This window comes from Ammospiza nelsoni, chromosome Z (genome assembly GCF_027579445.1).
Source record: "Ammospiza nelsoni isolate bAmmNel1 chromosome Z, bAmmNel1.pri, whole genome shotgun sequence".
NCBI lineage: Eukaryota > Metazoa > Chordata > Aves > Passeriformes > Passerellidae > Ammospiza > Ammospiza nelsoni.
This window is the reverse complement of record NC_080669.1, coordinates 18,786,884-18,814,819: the sequence shown is the minus strand read 5'-3', so window position 1 is coordinate 18,814,819 and position 27,936 is coordinate 18,786,884.

Below are 27,936 nucleotides of genomic sequence, written 5' to 3'. Positions count from 1 at the left end.
GTGGGTGCTATTAATTATTAGTATTTATTCTTTAGTCAGTCCCTAAAATAGAAGAACTAAAGAATGGTGGCAAGAAGAAAGCTCTAGAAACTCTCACAAAGTAATCTGTGGAAGTGGCATGAGAAGTGGTCCTGGACAAATTGCTCTGTCATGCTGTCCTTTCACTCCAGTAACAGTGTTTCAACTGCATCTCACAGATGAGATAGGAGATGTCTGAAAAGTTTTTAGTATTTCAAAAGCTGGGACTTTGTGTCACTGGGTACACTGCTCTCTCTGCTGTTCCCAACAGACTAGTTGCCAAGTTCTTTAGGAGTTTTGTTGAGAATATCTCAATGTAAGGAGACAAAAAGCCCTCAGCAGCTCTAAGCTCTAAGCATGCTTGAAGATGATACCTGCTATGGAGGGATGTTTTGCCACTTTTGACTGTACCTGGGCTGTTTAACCACAGTCACACAGAAGGAGATATTGCAAATAAATTGGAAATGCTACGCTCCCCATAGAAGCTGTGTTAAGAGATTGTCACAGCAAACAAAAGAGATTCTTTCCAAAGAATAACAAGTATGCCAGGTATTTTGCTTTAAGAAGAATAAAGGGACAGTTTTACTGTGAGAAGCACAATGACATACTGAAATGAATTTTGCCACTTTAGTTTCTATTTTAGTTTTTAATAAAAATTAAAAATTATTTCTCCCCATGAAGAATCTTGCAAGATAACTAAAGTTTATCGGTTGCTTATTTATTATTACAAAAAGCCAACACCCCAGCCAAAGCTGCCTCTTTATCCAATCAAATTTTTACCTTCAAACCTCTCAGTAAGGAGAATTTCTTTCAAACATAAATTAATTTCTCATAACATTATACCACCTCACAGTAACTTTCAGATTAAATCTTATCAGATTATGAGAGAGACCAGCTGAAATTACTTTTAATTTAATTTTCAAGGAACTAGAATAGTTTTGGAATTTCTAATACATTAGGACACATTGTGGTCATTAATTTATTTAGAACAGAAATATTGGATGATAAATGAAACTTTACACACTGTTAAAATAAAATTAATAGTTTGAGGTATATATTCTTTAAGCCCCATGACTACTAAGGAGATAAAGAAAAGAGAAAAAGACACTGAGCTCCTTTGTGCCACATTTTTATGTTTCTTGTTTCCAGTATCATGAAGAACTTAAGTTCTTTGCTACTGAATATTTTAGGATGCATATTTATTCAAAGAGTGTGATCACAAAAGTGTACATCAATACAGGTCAGGCTTAATTCAGCATTTTTGTTAGGATCAAAGGAGTGTTGCTGATATTCTAATTTTAGCAATTGCATTAAAATATATATTTCACTTATGTTCAACCACACAAACAAAAGGCTTAACTGAATTTTCAAGCCCTTTGGATATGAATTGAACTTTTATATGTTAAATGAACCATTACTGTAAATATTGCTATAAATATGTCTGTGAAAACCAAACACTGTTCTTGACTAATAGATTATACTCACACTAAATTGCCTTTTTTTAAAATTTGTTTTCTCCATAATAATCCTATTAAAAATACCTCTGAATTTAATTAACATTTAATATAGAAATTGTGTTTGGTAATTGGCTTAATGGTTTTACTAATTGGTTATATATTAAATGCTCATTTTGCAAGAACACTTTTCATTACAAAAGAATAACAATTCTAGTGAAAAAAATTAATCTTTTTAAGAGAAATTTTTCTTTTTGAGTTAATAAGACAAACATTATTGATTCACCTCTTAGTTAGGAGTACTATGAAAATTCAGTTCTCTTAATTCTTAATTGTAACTGCCAGTACATTATCCTTTATTGAAAAGCATTGGTGGAATCAATAGCAGAAATCTGTTCTTAGGAAAATAATCTGTCTTTATTTAAAGAACAGTAATTACCAGCTATAGATGCTTGCATGGTTAAATACTTAGCAGCAGTATTTACTTGTACAAACAAAAACATTCTTTTTCTTTTCAAATAATAAGCCTTATGATCAACACCAATACAGACTTTCTTATTAGTATTTTTATGTTGTTTTAAGAATATTTTGCAGACTTATGATATTATTAGGGCATCCTGTTAATAAATAAATATTTTGTGGAAGAATGCTTAGGGAAAAAACTTTAATTGAAGATAGCAAAGTTTTGCTGTCAGAAACAATGAAAATCATTTGTTGTGAAATGTGTTACTTTCTGCAACACAGGACAAAATAGAATATTTTTTTCTTTTCAGCTAATGAGAACAGGAAGAAATTCTTTTTCAAGTTTAATGTCTAAAATCCCAGTGTGCAAAGTTTGTATCTCCCAAACAATAAAAGATGCTCAACTCAAAAAATTAGTGAAAAGTGTGGAAAAATTTGCACAGAACAAAGCCCACCAAGGCCATATGACATGCATTCTTTTGCTTTAAGGAGCACAAGACAAATGAGCCAGAGATTGCAACCAAGACGTAGGTTGGTTGTACTAGAAGTCAGGTACTTTAAATGCCAAATATCTGTAGATAATCATTATTCTTATTACATGCAAACAACTAAGCTACTGCCTTCTGTGTCAACAGAAGTGATTACTGGAAATTCATTCTCACATCCAGTCTGTCCTGGAATCTGTAAGTGTGCTGCTCTGAACTTTTGTGTATGACCAACTTATGACTTTCCCATGCCATTTTTACCTCTGTGCTTATTTTTGTATTCCTGATTTATAATTGGAGTCTAGCACTACACAAGTGATCACTGAAGTGTAACCTCCTAACTGTACTAAAGATCTCTGCAAGCACAGGTCAGTTAGGTATGTGTGAAACTTAACATGCAGAATTTGGTAATTTGACTAATGTTAGAAAAAAAACCTGTGCATGTGTAAAGGTAGATAAACAATGCATGTTACAAAATCTTTGTTTATTGTCTTACACAAGTGAGGTTTTCAGTCCTTCTGTTCTACCTTTTTTAAAATGACCTTCTAAGTTTTGTTCCCCTGAAAGGAATTGTATAAGCTAGATGTTCACAGAAAGATTTAGGTATTTGAAGTGCCTTTCAGAAATCCTAAGAAATCACTCTAGCAGAAATCATTGAGAGTATGCACCACATACTGCAGGTTTGACAGACTAATGTTTTGGTAAGTCATCCTGACTTACTAGCATGCTCTGATGCATTTGAGCAATTTTATTGATTCAGCCTAGAGTGTTGCTGCCTGTTCCTTCACACTGCCTTGAAAAACACATTCCTGAATAGCCACATGGCCTTGGTGTGAAGCATAATTAGAGATGTCATCTGATACAGCTAGAAATCCTCATCCCAGCTGGCCTTCACAGTAACCTAGTTCAAACCATCTTGAAACTACTGTGCTAAATCTCACAGAGCAACCTGGTTTGCACAAAACCAATTCCACCTTCATTTTGCCCTACATCCCCTGACTCTGTACTCCCTGGTTTTACATTTGCCTCCTCCAGTGTTAAATCAGAGCACGGGAAGGGCATAAGCCCTGCCACTGTTAGACTAACTGCATTCATGTGCAGCCACAAAATGCTGTTAGATGAAAGAATGGTTCATTTATGCCTCTTTAATGCACCAGGCTCTCATTTCACAAGGACCACTTTTACAGCCATGTAGCCACAGTGCTGAAAGCACAGCCACTGATACAAAACAGCAGGGCTATAAAATCTGCACTTGGAAACATACCTGCAATATTTTCTCCTTGAGGAAATCAAGCTTACTAAATCTTGCTAACTAGCCACATCAAGAACTTGGAGAATATGGGGAAATAACAGTTGACCCAGAGAGCCCAAGATTACTTATGTATGTGCCAGGAGCCAATTTTTGCCTTAGAAGATGCTCACCTTACTTATTTTTTTATTTTTTCAGTAAGCACATGTCATTTGAAGAATTTTTTAATAGGCATGAGCACAGAGAAGAATTGTTGTGGATTGTTTTACATAACATATTTTCTTAAAGTCTTACTTCGCTGTACCTCTTTACATTTGAGTAGCTTTACTTGCTGGGTCTGCACTGTCTTTTTTTGCATATTCAAACACAGATATTTTACCTTATTGATTGTTTTTGCTTCAAGTTATATTTCACAGTCTACTGTCCCTGATTGTCCCAGTTCCTTCTGTCCTCTCCTTTTGGTGCTCAGTTCAAGTGAGCCCTGTATGTGGAAAAAGTGTGTGACTCATACAAACCTCACGTACCTCCCAGAGCACAGGCCTAATCAGGCACATCACTACTCTTCCACCTCCAGCTCATTGGGAAAATAATAGTTCTTAAATTGTACATTCTTCAGTGTATATGATGTGTTCTTAATCCTACAGTTACTGTTTTAAATCCTGGTAAGCAGATGCAAAATCTTTCTTTGTTTTGTTGTCATTTGCCACTACTGAAAGTAGTGTTTTTTGCATAAATCATTATTTCATACATATTAGGGCAACGTGTCATTATTAAATATTTCACACATTATGACCGTTGAGTGTTTCCTATTCAAAGATTCATGCAAGATTTGCATGAGGTATGTCTAAATAATGCCTGCATAAACACTCTGAAAACTCTCTCTTACAAAGTCTTAGGCAGGTATTTTTGAATTTTGAGAGTTATTTTTGAAACTCACCCTTCAGCACAAAGTTCTTTGGCAGGGCTTCACAGTTTTCATGAGTAAAATAAAATAACAATGCACCAAATGTAAATTATCAACTTTCTTTCATGTTATTTAGGCCTGATGAATGCATTCCAGCAGTTTTTTCAGATGCAGTAAGGGAATGCCTTTTGTTGCAAAACTAATATCGAAATCGTGGTTTCTCTTAAACTGTTGAGCCTTGAGCTGATATGCCAAGATCATCCCTGCCTGAAAATATTGTTAGCCTTGTTCCTTGAATAAAAATCTTGAGGTGTACATACCAGATTTGCAGTTGCCTACCCCTTATAAATTCTCCTACTGTAAGAAAAACTAAGATGAAAAATTAAAACTAACTTCAAGGTCCCTTCCCCAAAGATGCTCAGGGCAAAGCAAGACAAGTTCTGTGGAGCCATTTGAGCTCCACATGTGTCAATTACTACTTGGGAGAAATATTTTAATGCTGGATGCTGAAAATTGAGACCAACCAAGTAATTATGAGAGATATTTAATACATGATGTGGTAGTGTTACCAACACCTTTCCAGCCACCAATGCAAACCCCAGGAGGGTGAGGGCTGCTGTAGCGAGAACTTTTCTCAGCCACACCCAATACATATGATCAAGGTGAAATGAATATTCTTAATTTGTATATTAATCGAACACTCTCATGGTTATTTAAATACATATTATGATAGAGCTCTACTCATGATATTTTCCCCGGCAGATCAAAAAACATCCCTTCAGCCCTCTGGCAGAAAGACACTGCTCAAAAGTGGAAGACAAGTGCTAAAAACAAAGAGGACTGCCACATCAGACAGACAAGTAAGAAAACTAACTTCTAATAACTCTACCCTGTGAAATTATGAAATCCTGGAGTGCAAATGAGATGCGAGTAGCTAGAAAGGTAACATGGTTAGAAGGCAAAAATTAGTGAAAAAAAATTTGTCTTGAAAGAACAGAAAACTTCATCACCCAAATGCTTGATGTTGTGGTGTCCTACATCCTTTTCTGTCTCTAGAATAGTAAAAGAACATAATTTTAATGCAAAATTGAGCCTTTCTCTCTGAGAACTTCCCAAGTGTCACAACCTTTTTCTTTCCTACACAGACTGAAACATGCACAAGCTTTCTGCAGCATCTTTGGCTCTCTCCAGGGATGTCTGACTGACTCCAGGCACTGTGTTGGATCTTCTTTGTAGTGAGACACATTTTATTGTTTATTGAGACAAATTATTTTATTGTTCTCCCTTTGGACCCATCTTGGGACTAGTTTGCTTTGTCTTTTGGAGCTGGGGTGCAGGGGGTTAGGAGATGGGAGATCCTCTGTTGGGATTGGCTTGTCTTCCCTCTGGAGTGGCTTGATACATTCTGACATCTTTCTAATTTTTATTCATGTCAATATTATATATACACATATATAATTATTCTATACCCTTCCTTAACTAATGATAGTTGAAATCCTGTAATACTCATACTTGGTTATTTTTTGTTTTGGTCATTGCTGTAATACTGATTATGAAAGAAGATTAATTTCTGTACAATACTCTGCTTTATTCAGATGTATGTAGGTTCTTCCTCCCACGTGCCTCTCCTGCTCTTTCTGAGAGAGGCAAGGCCAGTGGACAAAAAAGTCTCAGACTTTATTTTCCCTGATTAAATAAAGAGATACAGTTCATTTCCAATATGAATAGAGTGCAGACTTGTTTAAAAAGTGACTTTATTCAGAAGCTGTTATGATGTTATCCATACGTGTACTTTTTTGTATAAACTGTACTTTTCCACATGCTTAATCCAGAAAACATTTCTGGTACAATATTTCAGGCTAACAGTCATAAATTATTATTTAATGGACTGTGCGATTAATGGAATATATCATGGTTCATTCATCACTATTTTTTTCCTGTTCTGTTGTACTTAGAGATATTTATTGTGCTTGTTCTGGACTTCTTCACCATTCTCAGAATGGCACTTTTTTCTGTTAAACAGGTTTGGTGATAAATATTTTAAATATTTACCTATATATCTATATGAAAGTAAAGCATAATAAAAAAGTATAAACTCCAATGGAGCCCACACCAGTGGTCCCAGATGATGCTAGATGCTGAATTTTTTTCTGCAAGACACCTACTTTAAGTATTACTGAAGATATTTCAGAATCTCTGGTTCTTTGCTAGCTGGTATGGTTTCCAATTGTAATTTGCAATTCAGTAGATAATTTTTCATATATTGAAAGTTTATTACAGAGCTGACAATTTACCTTTTCTCAACCATTATTTCTTTTTCATGGAGACCTCGCATGGTAGATCTGGGTCACAGTGTAAGAAAGGCAGTGTTGACACTCACAGAGTCAATGCAGCTCCTTTGCAGACAATATTACTAGTTTGTTTCACTATTCCCCATTTTTGGCTAACATACTCTTTGTGTGGAAATGGTATATTAACTAGAACTGGCAAATCTAGGTATTTGAGTGAGAGTTCAGATTCTGTTGACAACTGAGGCAAATTAAAAATGGCTTCCAGTTGGCTGGAGATCATGGCCCATGATTTTGAATTAATATCAAGGGTACATCCTAATTTCTCATTTGAAGTAAGTGCTCCTAGATTGATTTCACCACTAAACCATTCCAATTGCTTCTTGCACTTCTAAGATTTCTTTCTTCTTTTTTTTTTTAAATCCCAGCTATAAATTTCCTGTGACCACCCTAATTTTCCCCTATTTTTCCAATCTTTATTTATCTTTATTTCTAAAATCTTCCTTCACTTTAATTTCTCTGGGCATTGCAGTATTGCTTTGCTAACCCTACTAATCTGGGATCCTTCGTACATTTGAAGTCTGCTATTCTAAAGGGCATTCTCTCTCTCTCTCTCTCTCTCTCTCTCTCCCTCTCCCTACTGTTACGTGCTGTTTTATGTGATAATATACCTAAGGTAAGACACCACTGTAACAGAATATGAAACAGAAAAGACAGATTTAAAGTTAGTGATAGGTTTGGTTTAGACAAATGTGAGCAAAACAGAAAGGAGAAGGGGGAAAACATTCTGAATTCAAAGATAATGAGCAGTTCAAACAACTACTAAAGGTACTAGGAAGAAATATAATTTAGAACAATTTTGAAGAAGAAGGGGGAAAAAGCCCCACCTCACCCCTCTAAATAGTTATGGGTATACATCTGGCTAAGGAACTAGGAAGGCGGAGGCAGATAATAATGTGATTACTATGGTAATTGATATCCAGTATATACATTACAGGAAAAAATCCATACTTAACACAGCCAATCCACTTATTGATATTTATTAATGGTAAAAAGACTGCTTCAAAACCAAAACCAGATATCCTTTCTATATTCCTCCTCATTTATTAGCCCCATCTCCAAAGTCCCCTTGATTAAGAGCAGTAGACACAGATAATAGAGTAATATATATCAAACCCTACTGGACCAGGTTTGGGTTTCATATAAAAGTTGCCCAGGTCACCGTTGCTATTGAAAACAAATGTATGGATAGCAAAAGATGACAATACCAAATATTATTTTTGCTTGACACATGAATTTTATTTTGCTTCATTTATTTTCTTTCATCATACTTCCTAAGTACATATAGCATATACTTGCAATGAATTCATCTGACTGCCAATCTAGGTGAACTTCACTGACAGGGTTTCAAAGTCTTAACATTCCTTATCTTCTCTCTTCAACTCACATTTAATATGACTAGACTTTGAACAACGCTGTAAAGTACAGATTAACCAAAACTTCATCTTCTATGCTGCCATATCCCGTTTTTAGCAATTAGAAAGGTGTCTGGCACAGAGAATCAAATCCAGTTCTGCAGCAAGCTAAAGTTTTGGTCTTGACTCATTTTTTTCAATGACAAAGAAGAAAGACACTGAATATATAAAAAAAAAGATCAGAGCTCAGTCAAAAGTCACTTGTATGATTGATCTGATCCTTTGGTAAAATCAAAGAATTTGTAACAAACATTTTCATTATTTTCATTCTTAGTCACTTCGGGTCCCATTTTCTGAGTGCAGAGAGAATATGGAGCCCTGAATTGTGCTGTTATTCCATGAACAAACTGATTTAATCCTTTACAGACTTCTGGATTTGTCCAAGATGAAATAGAGATCAACAAGAGAGTGTAGGTGATTCAGCATCTTCATTTACAAAGAAAAAAGTGAGTGGATACAGAACCATCAGAAAACATGGAGACACCAGCCCAGCTGTCTGAACTGGTCAATAGGGTTATGTAAAAGAGAGAAACCAGCAGGGCTGCCCTTGAAGTGAAGGAAAAGGCATTAATGGTGAGGACTGTCAAAACCAGTCAAACTGATGACTGCGAGTGGAGGAGGAAAGTTCTGGCAATGCAGGAAACATGGAGCAAGAAAAAAAGGTTGAAAACCTGCATACCATTTTAAAAGGTGGAGAAAAGAGAAGGGAGATAAAAGATGACTAAATGCAAAAAAAGTCAACAAAATTTGGGAACAAAAATTCTGTCTTGTAAACAGCAAACAGAAGTAGTTTTGTGCAGGAAAAAAACCCACCAGCAGAATGGTGGGGAAGGTGGTCCTTAGAGCATTATATTTTACCTGTTTTCTCCTTAGACTGCAGCTTGTATATTCTTTTAAGCAATGTTTTTATTTTCTGCTTGCAACCTAGGTAAATTTAATATTTTGAAATTATTTTGCTTCTGTAACCAGACAAATATGAGGCACTGTAGGAATGTGGAGATCTCTCAGTGAATGTTAACTGACAGATCTCCACAAAACGTTAAGAATTTTTATACTGATTTAAAAAACCAGATTATTTCAAAAAGACAATTTTTGTTTTTCTCCCATTTTTAATTTACATGAGAGATCTACAAAGAAACCAAACCAAATTCCAACACCAAATAACAAGAATATACTTGTCTTGATCTCTCACATCTCAGTTTTGTTATCCAGCCTCTCAGCTTTAGCCTTTGAAGAAACCATAGAGGAAGGAAACAAGTGCATCAGAAAGGCCAACAAGTTCACATGTTTCTTCCATCTCCATCCTGGATTCAATGGAAATGACAACATAGATATAGAGCTTTTCCAGCTACGCTCACTTAAACAACTTCAACCGCTATATTTGGTACTCAACACCCCTGCAAACCTACTCCAGTGTGCAGGTGTAAAACCTGAAGAATTAAGCACTTCAGACTTGAAAATATTGAGGATGAGGATTGAGCAACCTTCATACCTGATCTCTAGTTCTGATCAAATTTCTCTGAACAAAATCAATTTACGACAATCCTAAGATAGCCACACATTCTAAAATAAACTGGGTTTTGTGTATTCTTGTGTAATTTTTGTATAAAGAAAACTAGAAGACTTTCCACATCACAGGCTGTAGTTTCATCAACCTCCAAAATGATTGTTTTATATGTTCCTGCAATATGACTCAAAATCTTTTCCTGAATGATTAATAAATGAGAATATTTTATTGAACACATAAGAAAATCTTTCTCTGTTTTATAATCTGTTCATTTTCACTGTCATTAAAATGAAAAGACACAGCATCTCCACTGCAATATGACGGTTCTGATAGGAAGAAGCAAAAACATATTGCACAGGCAATAAAAAGGAAACAACCTTTGCAATTTTTTTTTTTTAATTTTACATCTACAAATTTAAACCTTTTAAGAGATAAAGTTAATAAATCAGGGAAACATAAAAAAAGGAAGAACTAACTTTTAAAGATTAAATAGTAAAAATAATAAGGAAACCTACAATTAAATCATTGCTTAGAAATCTAACTATTTTTTACATTTTAAATATTAAAAGGAGCTACCACAATTTAACAGTATGATATTAGATTATGTTTTCATTAATCTTTATTTGGAACTTTCCCCATATTTAAAAGTACTTCTAGTTTAGAGAGAGATCGTTCCTCAAAGACGAATGTTGTTCTTAACCAATTGTATTCCAAACGTGGATAGAGAACTTTAATAAAAAATTTTTATCATTCTCATATCTTCCACACCTAGAAATACCCAGAAATCTTTGATCCCACATTTTCTTCAATCCATCTTTACACTGTAGGCATTCAAATTGGAGGTCATACTTTTATTTTTAAATACACACTGGAAATTATTAAGCACCCTACCCACCTGCTTAGCTCACACTACTAATATCAAAATATTTTCAAGCGCATTGAAAACACATCAAGTCACATATCCTTAAATATAAGAAAACATTATTTGTTGCCACTGGGCCTCCCAGGTTAATATATATTCTAAATATACAATTTTGATCACACAAAACTAAAGAAATTCACCTTTCTTCTATTTTAATACAAGCATAATTTTGTCAGAATATGACTTTTCTGCAAAAATAACCAAGATGCAAATCAAATGAGGAAGAAAGATGAAAAATCTGTGCATCAAGGACAATAATGCAACCCATCCCACTCACACCTATAACTCCTATAAAAGTAAATAACTATCAAATTAGCTTAGCTACATATGCCATGTTTAATTTGCTAAGTAATAATGCCTCAATGAAAGCAAAACAACTTGAGTAACTGTTTAAGGAATTGGTGATTGTTGATATATAATTTTTTTAATCAGCATTTTTTCAATTTTTTTATCTTAACACCATATGCTTCCTATTTTTAAAAAAAGCGGTTTATTTGGGAAGTATAATTTTTCATACCTTTCTTAGCACTCCTCTTTCTTTCCACTATTTATTATTATTATTATTATTATTATTATTATGTGAATTTCCCCTTGCAGAGCACTTTGCATTTGCAGCAACTCTACAAGCTTGCAGGGCTCGTTTTATATATGGAGAAATATTTTTTAAATGTTATTATTTCCACAAAAGAAATAACCAGCTTTACTACTGTCCAGCATCCGCTGCCTGAAACCTGCTCTCAGCGGTAAAAACGAAAACCCTCTGCCGTCCTTCACATGGAGTTTGGCTTTGATATTTTGGCTGGTGGTGCTGAATTACTCCTCCTTCTGCAGGATAATCAGCTGAAGGAAAGGAAAAAAGTGAAATTTACCTAAAGAGATTGGTACTTCGACTTCCCCCTGGCCCCCTATGCAGCTGGAAACCCGGGGGTGGTTTAGCTGCTACCGTGTCTTATCGCTTTCATCTTTTTCACAGTGTGGCTGCTAAACCCCACCGAGGTGCCCTTACAGTGTTCCGGAGGAGGTCGAGCACTAATTTTCCCACAAAGTCAGCCTGCGTGTGGAGAAGCAGGGCCGAGGAGGAGCAGGCCCCAGGAGCTCCCTGCGCCCATTCCGCCCCTGCCGCAGGGAAGCGGCGCTGAAGGAAGCTCCTTTTGTGTCTCTGGAAGCGGAGCTGAATGGAACTCCTTCTGATGTCTCGGGAAGCGGCTCCGTGTCCTTCTGCCTGGGCTGGGAGCTGGGCAGAGCAGCCCTCATGTACTGCGACACTTCCCACAGGGCGTGCAAAGGTCTGCCGTGCGTTTACAGCCTGGCGCAGCACCGTGCCGCGGCGGAAGTGAAGCGCTGCAGCCTAGTGAAATGCTTTAAAATCTATTTCTCTGGAGGCAAAAGAGGAAAAAAAGAAAAAAAAATTGCTTGCAAAGAAAGCAGAGGATATGAGAACTCTTGAGAATCCCAAAGCTGAATTGTTTTATTAATAGAAGATATAAAGTCTCCTATTTGGTAAAAATGGGGTTGTACTTCTGATTTCAGTAGTGAAAGGCTGGCATAGGGATATGCTCTAAGAATGATGAAAATAAAAAAGTTCACTACCAAGTTAAATGTTTTCATGACAATACATTCAGATTTGTTTAAAGATCTATATGTATACGAGCTGCACTTTAATTCAATTTTGGGGGACAGATGCTCATTAATTTTGTGTTTCACATAGTGGATCTATACATCGGTTGCTACTGCTGCAGTAAAAATCTTAGTTTAAAAGATAAAAAAAAAATGTAAAAGTTCATCTGAAGCACTAAGAGAGTAAAATGAAATATTACAGACTTTCCTCTAACTGGTAATCAGCAGAGACTAATAAAGGAAAAATTGTATTCAAGTGAACTAACTGTTGGATTATTATGACTGCTGTCAAAATCCTATACAACTACCTGAAAATGGATCTACACGTATCCCACTTTTTTTCCTCTTAGGCACAAAATACTGATTCACTGAAGATCTTGAGAAAAGTTCATTGAATAAATCTTAGAGAGAAATTCAGATTAAGTAATGAAATAGGTTTCTCATTCTCTTGCATGTGTGTATGAAAAATGCAAGACTCTGAAACATTTGTTTTGCATCCTGCAGATTGCTCCAATGCCAAAGAAAAGGTAATGTGAACAAATCACACAGTGCCCTGGAACATACCCTAAAAAATTTGCATGCTTTTCTACTAAGATATATGATAAGGAAGAATCAGTGAAATGCTAATAGAAAAGAGATAATTTCCCCATAAGAGGGCAAAGTAAGCATTAAAGGGAACCCAATTATATCTTCAGGGTAAAAGATCTGCTGGCAGCAGTTAAGAAAATTTGATTGAAAGCAGTTAAAATTCCCAAGTGTAGAAATATTAGACTGCTTGTACTGAGAGAAATTATATTTCACTTTGATGATCTAATTCTTGAAATGCATAGCAGAAATGCAGAACCAACAAAAAGGGTTGAAGCCAACTCCAGGCAGGAACTCAGCTAGCAAGACACTGACTTCCAATAATTCTTTACACATTCTTCATATTTCAAAAGACAAGCAAATAGTGGCAATTCTGAAAACTGTATACCACAAACCTGAATATAAGTTGAGCTACAGTGGGTGAAAATACAGCATTTCTGTAGATGTGCAATGGTTTGTCAAAGAATGTGTTATATGCTCTAAAATACAGAACCGACATGGCAACTTGATTCATCCAGTGATATTCAAAGTGCTAGAATTAGCAGGGCTTTACAAACCTAATACTGTTTGCCTCCCCTTCTTCACTGGAACTCTTGAGCTCCCGCATTTTCACTCAAGCAATGAAGCTTAAAAGTTTTCATGATCAATTAAATGAGGTTACACATTGGTCTTTAACATGAGTAAAGGAAAGACATCAGAGTACCTACTTCTATGTATGCCCCATGCCCCTTAAAAAAGAAAAAAAATTCATAGTGTTGAAAATTTCATGGACATTGTGCAGCCACAGCTAGCTGTAACAGCATCTTGAGGCCATGGAAACACTTTTCAGCTTCTCTAATAGAATTTCCACTTAGACTCCTGGCTGTGCTAATAAATTAAGATAAAATATTATTGTTCAAAACAAGATTTAAAAACTTGCGTTGCTAAATGACTTACAGTAATAATTTATTCATGAAAGACATTCTCATGTGGCTGTACCAGCTGCTGACTGAAAGACCCTGTCTTGACCAGTACTAATACCAAGTGTACTTATTCCACAAAAGCCAGCAGGATTAATAGTGAGGACAGATTTCAATCCTTTAGAGAGGAAAAAAAAGGTCTTCTATATATTTAATTTTTAAGAAGATTTTAATCTATATTTTCACATCTAGTTGATCAAAATAAGTCAAATCTTTTTAAAAATGCTTTACACAAATTATTTAAATTTATACAAATTTATATAAATTATATAAATATAACAAAAGTTATCTACAAGTTATATCAATTAAAACACAAATAACTATATTATAAAAGAGATATTTCTGAAGTTAGTTTATAAATTTAGGAAATGCTATCCTCAATTTCAATATAGGAAAACAGACACAGTAATAAGTTCAAAATCAAACAGAAGAGGAGCCAAGCACACCAGGAACAGAACTCCTTTCGGTACCCTCCTGAAACTCAAGCCAGTAATATAGCCCTTAGTTTCTTGTAAAACCTGCAGTGTTTATTCCACTTCACTCCTTTTCCTTAACTTCATTATCTAGTAATTCTTGGTATATACTAATACTGATAGGATTGTGGAATGGTTTGGGTTAGAAGTGATGGCAAAGGCTCCTGTAGTCAAACTCCCTTGCAGTGAGCAGAGACATCTTCAACTAGCTGATTTTATCACAATGCTCTTCCTTTCCATGTCTCCAAAGAGACAAATTTATGATACTGCTGCTTTTATTTGCCTAATCTCTTGGATAACTTTCATCATTGACTTTTCTGCATTCAAGCTTTTGGCTGGATTATCAGGATTCCTGAATAAATACTCAAGCTAAGCATGCTATGTTTAAAACTTTGCACCCATAGTGTCTGTATGTAAGAAAACAGAAGAAAAAAATAACAAGGTCCAATTCTCTAATGTGATGTTATTTTTTTAAAGGGACTAAATAATAAAAGAATAAAAGATTATTTATTTGAAGCTGGGAGAAATTCTTCAATGTGTTAAGCAGAAAAAATGAGTTAGTATGTTTTTTAATAGCCTTAGAAATGAAAATAATGTTGCTTCTTTCTGACTGGACATTTTGATCCAATATCCCATAAAAGCATTAGCTTCTGTTGGTAGAAGAACATATAGCGGCAGTAGAAAATGATAAAATGAAACATGGCAGTGGCTTGTACTGTAAATTGATCAGTGGGACTTGAGCCATGTCAAGATGAAAGTTCTTTAGTGTATTGCCATGGCAGTCATTTTTGTTAACAATAATTTCATTCTTTATTTTTGCACAAATCCATGTCTGCACAAAGATGACTTGCAAATCTGGGAGGCGCTGTAAATGTAGGGAAGGATCAGGACACAGTAAAGGAAAAAAAAAGATAAAGAAAAAACGGAAATGCAGAGAGATGGGGTGGGATGAAGGCTTGGGATGGATGTAAAAATGTATTTTCTTTCTTTCTTTCTTTCTTTCTTTCTTTCTTTCTTTCTTTCTTTCTTTCTTTCTTTCTTTCTTTCTTTCTTTCTTTCTTTCTTTCTTTCTTTCTTTCTTTCTTTCTTTCTTTTTCTTTTTCTTTTTCTTTTTCTTTTTCTTTTTCTTTTTCTTTTTCTTTTTCTTTTTCTTTTTCTTTTTCTTTTTCTTTTCTTTCTTTTTTTTCTTTCTTCTGTCTAGAGATAGGAATAAGTAGCAACATGAGTGGTCATGACTTGAAAGTAACTCCAAAAATGAAAGAATTGTTTTCATCAGATACAGGCTGAATGAGGAGAAGAACAGCCATGAGTAAGCAAATTAATTTCTTCAGGAGGGTTTAAAAGAGATTAAGTGCCACTCTACAAAGCAAAAGTAAAACTACTTTTTTGGATATCCATTTCCAAAAAAAGAGAGGAATGCAGGGTAGAGCATGGGCTGTACAGAAAACCAAGAGACACATCTCTAGAAAAAGGCCATTGAATAGTTTCATTCATTTAATTCATAAATACCAAACTAGATCACTATCAAACAATGCCTGGACCTGAGAGCTACAGTGCTGGTTTACTTGCAAGTTTAACAGTTAAGGTAAATCAGAATTAAAAACATCTCATTTTCAGGTATTAGGGTCCGCAAAATCTCTTTCACCAAGGGACTTCTTTTGAGGAGAGGGTGTGAAGCTGGACAGGAGAAGGAACAATAGGCAGTTGGAAATGTAATAGCATACAAGAAATGATTATGCAACACCAGTTTGAGGCTGGACTTGCTACTCCAAAGTCTTTCCTATTCCTCTCCTCCTTTTATCTGTTCCTAATTAGCCCTTGAGACTTGATTGTGACATAGATACTCATTTTTTCTTCCTGTCCAGCTTAAACAGAAATATAGGCAAGTAAGTTTGCATTTCTTTTTGCTGAAAGTTCTATTAGGGTCTCTAATATATAGGTACATTCTCATGTATCAAAATATAATCACTGGAATGTGCAAGAAGTACACTTGTCACTAATGGAATTTGACTTCTGCAGGCAAAGTATAAAATGGAGAGAAAGAAAAAGGAAATAAAGCAATAGCTTGGTATATTCGTTATTCATCAGCTAATCACCAGACATAAAAAAGTAAAATGTAATTGCTATCTTGTCTGCATCCAACTTTTTTAATGTTATTGGAAATAAAACAAATGACGAATAAAATCTCAAAAGAAAAAGGAAAATTGAAAAAAAGAAGGAAGAAGAAGAAAAGGAAAAAAGAAAAAGAAAAAGAAAAAGAAAAAGAAAAAGAAAAAGAAAAAGAAAAAGAAAAAGAAAAAGAAAAAGAAAAAGAAAATAAGAAGGGTTGCACTTACAGAGTAGGTTTGAATTTCACACTTCTGTTTCTGTCCCACCACCTCCCTTTTACTCAGTGGTTGATGCTAAATAGGTCACTTGGTGTATATGAATAAATCTGATTTTGCACAGAATCCTCTTCCATAGATTTATCAACTTTAGAGCTCTCACATTCCAGCAAGAAATTGCTTTGAAATGAGATCAAAATACCTAAACAAATTTCAGTGATGATGTTTGCCACTAAATTTTTAAGTCAAAACAGCAAGAGCTCTTAAATTAAGAATATGAATGAATACAAACAGTAATCAGAGACAGAGCACAAACATTTGGTTACCTTTGGAAACCTTCAAAACTGCTTGATTTTACATTTGCGGATTTTCTTTCTCGTACCTGCATTTTCTGATCAACATTATCCTTGGAGATACTAAAAACATATGTCTTTCCAACAGGTTTTTAGCTGATTTATTTTTGCATTCAGTGGAGATGCCTTGACTCTCTCATGGTGAAGGACAACAGTTTGGAGTCTGGGGTCTGGTCTGCCATCAGAGCTTTGGGGCTCAGGATGCTGCACTGCCATGGGCACCACAGGTGCTCTGTGAGAATGTGTCAATGGCAGGAAGATCCTGCAGAAATGGGTGTTGAACAGATAATAGGATTCTAGCTAGGCAGTTGCTAATTGGTGCAAATTATCTTCTTTCTTAAAATGTTGTTTTATTTTCCTGGTCGCAGCTGACCACTGAAAGCAAGGACAGAATGTTTTTGCAGACCCAAAATGGCCTGATAGATATCTCTCTGGCAGTTCTCTCTAGTTTTCTAAGCAGAAAAATGTTGTACATTCTTTTGGGAAACATCATGCTTTCTTGTCTGCATGATCTGGTGAGCTGTTGGAGTTGTCCAGGTTAGAGAGACCTTCCACGCTCTACATTTGAATTGTCAAACAAGAAACATTCTAAATGCATGGCCACATAGATCTTAATTGTTAATTATTAACCATAAATGTCAAAAGGGACTCATGCACATAACACACTGAGCTTGGAACTACATGGACTTCTCCCTCCCTGAGCTGCGATGTATTTGCCCCATTTCTGGAAGGCACTCTGTGAAAACAACCTCTGAACAGTCAGCAGTAGAAAAAATGAAATTTATCAGATTCACACATATGACTCATAGTTTTGCATTACACATTTTTGTTAAATGCACCTTTAAAGTACTAAATTTAGAATGTGCGGCTACTCAGAAGTTTAGAACTTGGATGATCCTAACATTAAAAACAGTATAAAAATATATGCGATGCAAGAGAAAGAAATTGCATTTTCTTAAAAGGCAAACCAGCTGTGACACTTTTATTATTATTTTTGTTGTCACTTTTTTCCCTCTCTATAATTCAACCCACAAAACACCACAGCAGCTGCCTTAGTGGCAAGCTGCTGTGAAAGGCAGAGTCCAAACCAGCCTACTATTTAATTACTATCCTTAGTTATGAATCAGTGAACAGGCACTACACAGTGTTTTTGCCTTCCTGATTGAATTTCCCCCTTTGTAATAATTGCTTTTAGCACCAAGAACATTATGTTCCAACAAACAGTCACACCAAGAGACAAAGTCCCCAGCTGGGATGTGAACTTGCTGTGCTGAAGTGCAAGGGAAGAAGTGCATCGAAGCCGTGACAGAGCTTTATCTCGCTAAAATGAGAGCTGAAGCTCTTCTGTAATTAACTCAGTGCTGTCTGACTCCCCACGTTTGCTCTCGACAGAAGGAGAGGTTGTACACTATCTTGAGAAAGGTTCTCATTACACACGGAAAGCTTTTCCCTGCTGGAGCTCGCGGGGCAGCACTGGGGCAGCCGGGGCTGGGGGGCTGCTCTGCTCCCTCCCTTGGCACCCCAGCACTCTGCCCATTGCGGGGCAGCCATGGGCCCTCAGCCACACCACATTCCTGTTTCACCCTACTTTGGGATGGTTTTCGATAATGATTGTTTGAAATAATTTTTCACTGAGTGTCCAGTCTGAGAGCTGGGGGCTGAGAGGGGCTGAGAGGCAGAAGATGCAGCTGGTTTAGGTACTGCGGGGCTCATCTCAGAAAAATGTCACTTTTATCGGCCTGAGTTCTCTTCTAGGGAACAAGGTCTTCTGTGCAGTGTTGCTGTGTAAAAATATTCATACCAACATAACAAGCTGTGATTTTCCCAAGCTGACCAGAGCTAAATTAGATCAGTAATGTGAAACATAGACAGACCTTGCTTTGAAATGTTTTCCTCATTTACTTTCACTCTAGACATGTGTGTTATCTCAGAAAAAATAAAAAAAAACAAAACCAAAAACCTGAAGATAGTTACAGTTACAATTGCAAAAGCAATTTTTTTTTTTCAGATATATAAATTGAAATTACACCACTGTTGCTGAATTGCACCCATCTAATAGATTTTTCTCCCGTACCTCTGGGAAAGAAAGTAGATTCAAAGAGAATATCTATACTACCTCCAGCTGGTGTAAAAACATGCTTCAGAGGAGATCAAACAGTGCCACCAAAAGAATATTTACTTTTCTTTTTGTGATTCAATTATTAGAATCATGAGACTAATTCCTTATAAAGATACCTAATTTTCTCCCCAGAAAACATACATAAAACTCTCTTCAAGATCATAAAAATACAAAAAAAAAAAAAAAGGGAAAGTAATATTTTTTTCTGAAATTCTTTTTAGAAGTCCCTTACAAAGCTTATTTTCCAATCAATTTATCCTGTTCTTTTCCCTGTTTATAAAACTGGTTGGGTTTTTTCCGAGAAAACATATTTTTCCCTTTTTTCTGTCTTGGTGCTTTTTAAACAATGTATTATGCCCTTCTACTCTGTGAATGAGTGGTGAACGAATCTTCTCTTTATTTATTTGCAGGACTTCTATCTCAAAGCAGGGGAAGGGCATGACCTGAAAGGAATAAGCAATACAAAACAGAAGTAAGTAAACTGAAATATTGGTCAAAATGGAACATTTGCCACAAACTTACCACTGTGCAAAAACTGAGATAGCAATTAGTTTGTATTCTAATTTAAGATACTCCATTAATAAAGTACAGATAGAGCAATATCTGTAGGCAGTATCTTTGGCCATATCTTCCTTTTCAAAGGAAATATTTTCCTTTACAAGCATTTTTATGACCTCTTAGAAATATGCTGCAGAATTACTTCAATTTGCAGCATGACTTTGACATTTGTCCAGGCAGCAGTCCTCAAGTTTGCTGAGTTTCAGTTTAAGGAATGAATTGTTTCAAAGCAGAAGATTTGCACTTCAGTTCACATTTTTGCACTGTCACTATGGTCAATTAAGGCAGGATACATAAAGTTATTTAAAATTCTAAAGATACTAAGGGTGACTCAGGAACCTAACACTTAGTATTCAGTACCTTTTGTTGTGCTTTTTTTTTTTTTTTGTTTGGTGGGGTTTTTTGGTTTTTTGTTTACAATGGTCTCAGTGTTTCCATTCTACTTGTCATGTTTATTTGCATCAATACAGGAAGTGTTGAAATGTCACATGTTCATAATCACCTTGGATGTTAGACAACAGCAATCAGCAGCCTTATCTACTTAAATGATTTGGTGAAAGAGCTTATGAACAAGCACAGAGCACTCCTCACATGGGCCTTCAGTTCCTGTCAGATGGGACTTCTGCAAATTGTACAAAACAGGCATTTTGAATTTGGAAAAAGCTAGGCTCTGAAGGTGTATTTCCAGTCTTGCGTTTATGCAAGTCCAACTGCTCATCTTATTCACAGAAACAAAGACAGAAAAGAAAAAGATCCTAAATGCCTTGCAGAGGTACTGTGATTTAGGACTAGCAGTTGCATCATGCCTGATTTAGCACAATCTTTGGACAACATCTCAAATATTAACACACCAACAATTATTTTTTTTTTTTAAATTGTTGCTAATTCCTTGATGAAGAGCAGATCACGCTGCAGTTAAGTGTTCCTGGCTTTGAGCCAATGATCTCCCTCAATATCAAAGGGAAGATCTGCATTCTTTCAGTTGGCCTGGGCTCCAGTTGGGAAGTCCTTGTCTTGTTTTCAGGCTGAGTGTTTGCACCATGAATCTGGAAAACTTCAAACTTTTTGGAACTTTATGAACCAGAAGTGCATCATATACCCCGCTTATTCCCACATGCCAACAAGTAATACTGTTTGACTGTATTTAAAGATCTGTACTTTAAACACAAGCTACAACTTTCTCTGTACTTCAGACAATTTCAAGCAGCTGAATTACTAGGCAAGATTATTAATTTTACAGAATTTTCTATCATAGTATTTTTTAATATCTGTTGGCAGGTGTTGGCTGAAGAATGTAGTTGTTTTCCACAATTGAATTAAATGTATTTTGAAGTGTTTTTTTCAGTAAAATGTGTAAGTTTTGCAATAATTAGGGAGTAAAAAGAACTGAAAACTCTGTCATTTACTTAATATTGTTACTTGCCACAAAAACGAAGTTGTCATGACTGGATCAACTGTTAATAAGTTGTCCTCATAGCTGAAGTTATGGCTTCCCACCTACACCATATATAGGATAAGGTGCTATGGTATGTTCCCTGTATTTGGCAGCCATAAATGGATCTCCTTAGGTCATGTCAAGCTAAATAAAACTCAGACACCTAAAATCCACCACATCTAAGCAAAAACTTCTGCAGATTGCTAACTCAATGCACAAGATATCACTGTTTTCCTGTTTCCTGAACCTGGATTCATTAGTTTCCCTCTGTTCCCATACCAGAAGTGAGATGACCACTCAAGTTCTTCAAAGTCTCTTAGACTTCTGTGTTATTCCCTTCAACTGTTTCTTCTCCAGATCAGAGCCCTACCTTACCCACTAGTCCCTCTTTTGGAAAGTATGTAATGTCTTTGATCATTATTACTGTGTTTCTCTGAGCATCATTGGGTTCAACAGGTATTACACTTTGGAAAGGCTAAACAATGCTTTATGAGTTGCAAAATGTAGTGGTACTTCAGAGAGCTTGAGAAATCATTGTAAGGAAGAGGAAGATAGTAGTCTAGAATTTAAGTGTAATCAAAAAAGTCAGTAAATGTGCAAATTAAAAAGTACATCCCAACTAATTTACAGATCCAGGAATCTATTCCATAATTTTACATGATCTAATGGAGGATAAAATGCTTGAAAAAAGGTCCTCTTGGCTTCATGGTCCACAACTTTCTGTTTTGCTTGGTGCTATCACATCTGAGAAGCGATCACAAATTCTTTCTTGGCTATTGGTGGATTTTCATACAGAATACAGAAAGGAGGAAGGTTTGGCCTGCTACTGGCTGAGAGTTGAAAGGGGTGGATGGGCTCATTTGGAGTCTCAGCAGCAGAGACACGGGGATCTCCCTGTCTCCTCCTCTTGTTTTCAGTCCCTTCATACATTAGCATTCATTTCTTTTCCCTTGGTGTGCTGAAAGAGTGAGAGGGAGAGGAAGGAGCAGAAGGGAGTCCAGCAGGAGGAGGAAGAGGTTGAGGAAGAAGAATGGAAATGAAGCAGAGACTGGTACTCAGGGCTTTCTTGCTGGAGGTAAAATAGAGAACATTGTATGCAGAAGGAATTGGTGGCTAGGAAACCAGGCACTGCTCCAGTTGTCAGCCTGCTCCTCTGCTGGCATAAGCTTTGCAGATTGTTTGCACCCTGCCTGATCTGCAGCACTTAAAGCCGGCCCGCCGTGGGCTGTGGCTGACACTGATACAAAGCTTAAACTGAGTGGTGCACACTCCTATTCCACATAGGATGGAATGAGTGGTGCACACTCCTATTCCACATAGGAAATATGATGCTTTTACTGCGTAAACTGAAGCATAAACTTCCTCTGCATTTACTCTGTTTATCATGGTTATACTGCTTTCTATCCCTAGATTTCAACGTAAACGTATTCATGTGGCAGCAAAATGCCTACAACATTCCAGTTAGCTGCTAAATATTTTTAGGTGTGTAGTAATCAGCAATCTCATGAATGTTGCACACTGACTCAGCCCATTGCCCATGGGCATTTCATAGAAAAAAGTGAGGTTTTTGAGTAAGGCTCTCAAAAATGACACTCCTACCATACATCTAAAAGATCCTGTCAATGACAAATGATACCAAAAGGCACAATTTTGTAAAAGCTTTAAAAATATGACATAAAAAGGCAAAACAAAATCCTAGGAGACAAATAGTGAGTTTCCTGATGTAAGAACAGCACTGATGGCACTGGTGCCAAGCAATGGACCAAAAATTATGAAACGCTCTCACTAGCACATGAATTTCTCATCTCAACTTTTGCCAGGATTATTCATTTTTAACCTTAGTTTATATACAAAGAATTATTCTAAATCAGAATAATCTTTTTCCATTGAAAGTTACAAGGTAGTGTAGAAAGACCACACTAAAGGATCTTCAGGAGTTTATGACCTAAGTGAAAGACAAAGAAATAATTTAGGAACATTAATTGAAAAGAAGCACTAAGATTTTTCAAAAATCATTATTGTTGATTGAAAAAACATGTGGTTATATTTTATTGTTACTTCAGACAAGTACTGAAGGAAAGGAAAAACATTTACTTGCAGATGTAAATTTTTAAAAAACTACATAAAAGTTTAAAAAAATTAATTTTCTGTGTGATTTCAACACATTGTTCCTGAAAGTATTCTTTGAATCTGATAAATCAATGATTGCTTTTCATTAATTCTGCACAGCTAGATCAAACAAATCAGGAACACACACCCTTCCAAGTAACCATAATTGCAAAGAATTATTTAGTCCTTTAGGTAGAGGTACAATTTACTTAGGGAAAGCCCTTACTTCAAGTACAAGTTATAATAAAAAGTGAGAGGTCTAGAAAACATGAGAAATGATTGTCTCAATCCCTTACTTGCTCTCTATTTTAGCAAAGTGGTTTGTACTAAAAACATTTGGTGACAGTAGTACACATGTGCATCTCAAGTATAGTCTTTCTGTGCAGCAGATAACATTTATGTCTTCTGAGTCTATCATTGCTGAGACTGTGCAGCCTGTGCTTATTCTCACCACATCAGTCTTGCTTCATTCCTACACAGGTCATTTTCTAAATCCCCAGTCTGTTTTTTGAGATTTTCTGTTCAGATTTTTCATGCCTTTACATCACGGATACAGAGATCTGATTTTAAGAAAGAAAAATGGGTTATCAGCTGCTTGTACTCCTCCTTATCCGTCACTTACCCCACAGCCTTCCCTCTATCTTCTTTTTATCATATACTGACTCATTTTTTGTATATATATAAAAGCAAAATGAAAAAGGTCCTGACAAAAGTCTTCTGTGATGCAAAATGACATGTACTCCCTTCACAATAGTGCAATACATACAGGATTTCTGTGTCACTGTGGGTGGATTGCAGAACTAAAGCAAGATAAGGCAGAGAAAGATAGGGAAAAATGGGTAAGAGCTGAAGTATACTAAGGTAAAGGAATGCAGTGAGAAAGGGGACAAAAAGGTGGGTGTTAATTTCATAAACCCTGTAGATGAAGGAAGTCATTAGGAAGCCTGCATGATCCACCTGTAATGATAAGGAAAAAGATTGCATGTCTGCTTAATTTCTGCTCACTATTACTCCCCACATTTTTTTTTCCAGAAAGGGCAAAGAGACTGACTGACTACATGAGTTTCAGGCAAACATTCTACAAAAGAATTACTTGAGCCTGAGCTGTAAGAGGAATGTTATACAAATTGTACAAAACATGAAAATTGAACTTCATGGCAAATCACTTTAACCAGTTGTCACTGACATACCACTTTGGAATCTTACTGTCTAAAATATAGGCATTAGGCTAAACATTTTTGTCCCTCTTCCCTTGCTTTGGCTACAGAAAAAAGTGGTGTTGCCCTGCACAAAATCAGCAAAACACTGAGCAAATGAGCAAAACACTGACAGTTATTTCTAATCAGATTTTTACATGCAAGAAATGCTTTGGCATGATTAAATTAATATGCAAATAGAACATCTGACTTAATAATTCTGGTTTTATTACTTTTGTGTATCATATTTCTCCTTATGATAATCCAACATTTATTATAATATCAAACTTATTTCACATCCTGTGCTTTCTCAGTTCTTGAGCTTAAGTGGAGATGTAACCTTTTGTACCTAATTGTTCTTTTGTTTTTGTTTATCTTCACTGTGTTGTATATTCATTGTTTATCCTCTAGACAGGAACAAATGGTTCTGCCAAAAGAAGAAGCTCTAAACTTTAATGAAGTTTCTGGATGGTATCCGTGATTGATTTTAAACTAATCCAATTTCTTGTAGAGAGTACGTATCTCTTATAACATCGCAGCATTTGACATCACAACCAGTCAAAATCATCCCACACATGAGGGATGTACAGGCTCAGAAGTACTATTGACAGCATGCAGAGACTCAGTGCTTTCCAGAGGGATGTCAGGAAAGGAAGGCTTTGTCTCCTATGCAGGAAATCTCTTTGTGGATAGTGTCTGTTCTTTCAAAAATCAGAAATATCTCAATAGTGGGTTTTTAAGACAGATTTTTTTCAGTTATCTACTTCATATGCAAAACAAACCTAATGTGAGCTAGCAGGGCTTATGATTTCAAGCCCTGCTTTCTTTATTCTGCATCTGCTTCTGGGCAAATGTAAATGTAGGGAGTTACAATGTGCTTCAGTTATGCCTATTGTGTCCTTATATCCAAAGGTAAAGTCCTCTAACATCTGTGATTGCATTTTCTCTATTCACTCTGACAAAAAAAAAAAAAATCCAGTGTGAATATTTCCAGGAACTTCAACAGAAACTGACTCCAGCTTGAAAATTACTCACACAAAGTGACATGAGAGCAATATTATTTTAATACTAAGTTTTGAAATAAAATCATAAAATTTCATCAGTATTTCCATTTCTTCCCTCTTCACTTAAGCGTCTTGCTCCTTAGCTCTAAAAAGCCCATTATTATTGAGATATTTTTTTAACAGTGACTATATCAAAGCTAGTCCCCTAAAGTTCTAGGGCTATGGGCTTTGAGTTAAATATTTAAAATGTTTCGAAATGTGTGGTCCACAACTCACTGCTTTTTCATTACCCATCCAACATTCACAGTATACTTATTTATAAAAATTTTCATTTGATGTTTAAACTCTAAGTGTAAGTATAAATTAACACAGTGTGACCTACTAGAACAAGTAGTAGCAATAAGGGAACAATACATTAAATCAGCTGGAACCAAGCTACTTTCAAGGGAAAATACTGCTCTTAGCACGGATGCCTTCACAACTCATATCTCCTAAGGTTTTACAGCACATGTCTGCAAAACATGAGGTTAAAAGTCATACTACTAGATAACAGTGAATTGAGAAAATCTCCCTGTTCTCATTCTTGGAATTAAAGTTATAGAAAAATAGGACTGGAAAAGACCCAAGGAAAAGCATATTATTGTCACTGTTTAAAACATATGATATATTGTATAATTTGTTCATTACTCAGATTCCCCAGCCTTTTAAGCAATTATTTGTATTGTTTTGTTACCTTTATGAAGCGAAATAAAAATAAAGAGAAAATTCCTATGTGATTTTTTTGTGCTGCATTTTAAGCCAATGTATTCTTTCTGATCTTTGCGAAAGCCTTGGTACACCTGATTTCTGTTTTTTTCCTCTGTGTTCTTTTATTATCTTTAGAATTAAATGTCCCAAGCTCTTTTACTTGCTTGCTGAAGTGATTTATTTTATACCCCTAATCTGTCTCATCCAGCTCTTTCAGATCCCTTTTAATGATCCATATGTTCTTCAAAATGTAGTACATTATTCTCAAGCTGCACAAAACAAGAAAAAAACCCTACCAACACAATCCATTACTAGTGGTACATATTTTCTTAAAGCAAACAATTCTTAAACATTTCTAAAACCTCTGTTCACATTTCAACCTAGTAGGCAACCTAGTCTCTTTTACAGCCTTGATCATTACTAAATTCTTTGTCACCGTCATCTGAAAAAATCTTTTTTTCAAGTTTTTTCTAAACATCTAATATTATCCTGAATTTCTTACAATAATAAAATATTAAGGGATTGGAATGAACCTTAAAAAGCATTTACTGCCAGTCCATCTGCCCTTATGGGAACACTCCAACCCAACCAGGTTGTGTTTCTCAGACCCCAACCCAATCTGGCCTTGAACACAGTGAGAATTGGGGCATCCTCAGCCTTGCTGGACAATCTGTGTTTAACCACCCTCACAGTAAAAAATTCCTTCATAACATCTGACCTTCTTTCCCCTTTTTTCAGTTTGTACCCATTCCTCCCCATCCTACCACTACAATTCCCAATGAAAAGTCCCTCTCCAGCTTTCTTGCAGGTCCCTTTAGATGTTGGAAGGTTGCTGTGAGATCTCCCCACAACCTTCTCTTCTCCAGGCTGAATAGCCCCATCCTTCCCAACCTATCTTTGTAAAGGAAGCGCTCCAGTCCTCTAACTAATTTATTGGCTCTCCTCTGGACTTGCTCCAACAGTTCCATGTCCTTCTTGTGCTGGGGACACCAGAGCTGGATGCAGCGTTCCAGGTGGGATCTCACCAGAGTAAAGTAGAGGCAGAATCCCCTCCCTCAGCCTGCTGGGCACGCTGCCTTGGATGCAGCCCAGAATTCCATTTTCTGGACTCTGAGCACACACTACCAGCTCATGTTGAGGCTTTCATCAACCACCACCTTCAAGTGTTTCTTTGAAGGACAGCTCTCAATCACTTCTCCACCCAACCTGTAAATATATCTGGGATTGCCCAGATCCAGAGGCAGGACCTTGCTTGCTTAACTTTTTTTTTAGTTTCCGCTGGCTTACCTCTCAAGCCTGTCAAGGTCCCTCTGGATAGTATCCCTTCCCTCCAGTGTGCAGACTGTTGTCTATTTTTACTGCAGAAATAAAGTTCTTCTTATTTATCTTATTATATTGTATCCTATTTTCCATATACTATCTCTAATTTTTCAGGGTGATTTTGAATTTCAAACCCTTTCTCCAATGCAATTCTTAATCCAGCTTTGTTTTTTGCAGCATTTTTATTACATAAACTTTTCATTCCCTCATCCAAGCATTTAAAACTCAAGAAGGATCTCTGCAGATGATCACATTCTTCTATTTGTTAGACTACCAATTCCCACTCTGTGTGGGTTGTACACAACAGTTTCTTTTTTTTTTTAACTTCATATTTTATTTATTTTAGAATGACCGATGTGAAAGACAAATTTTG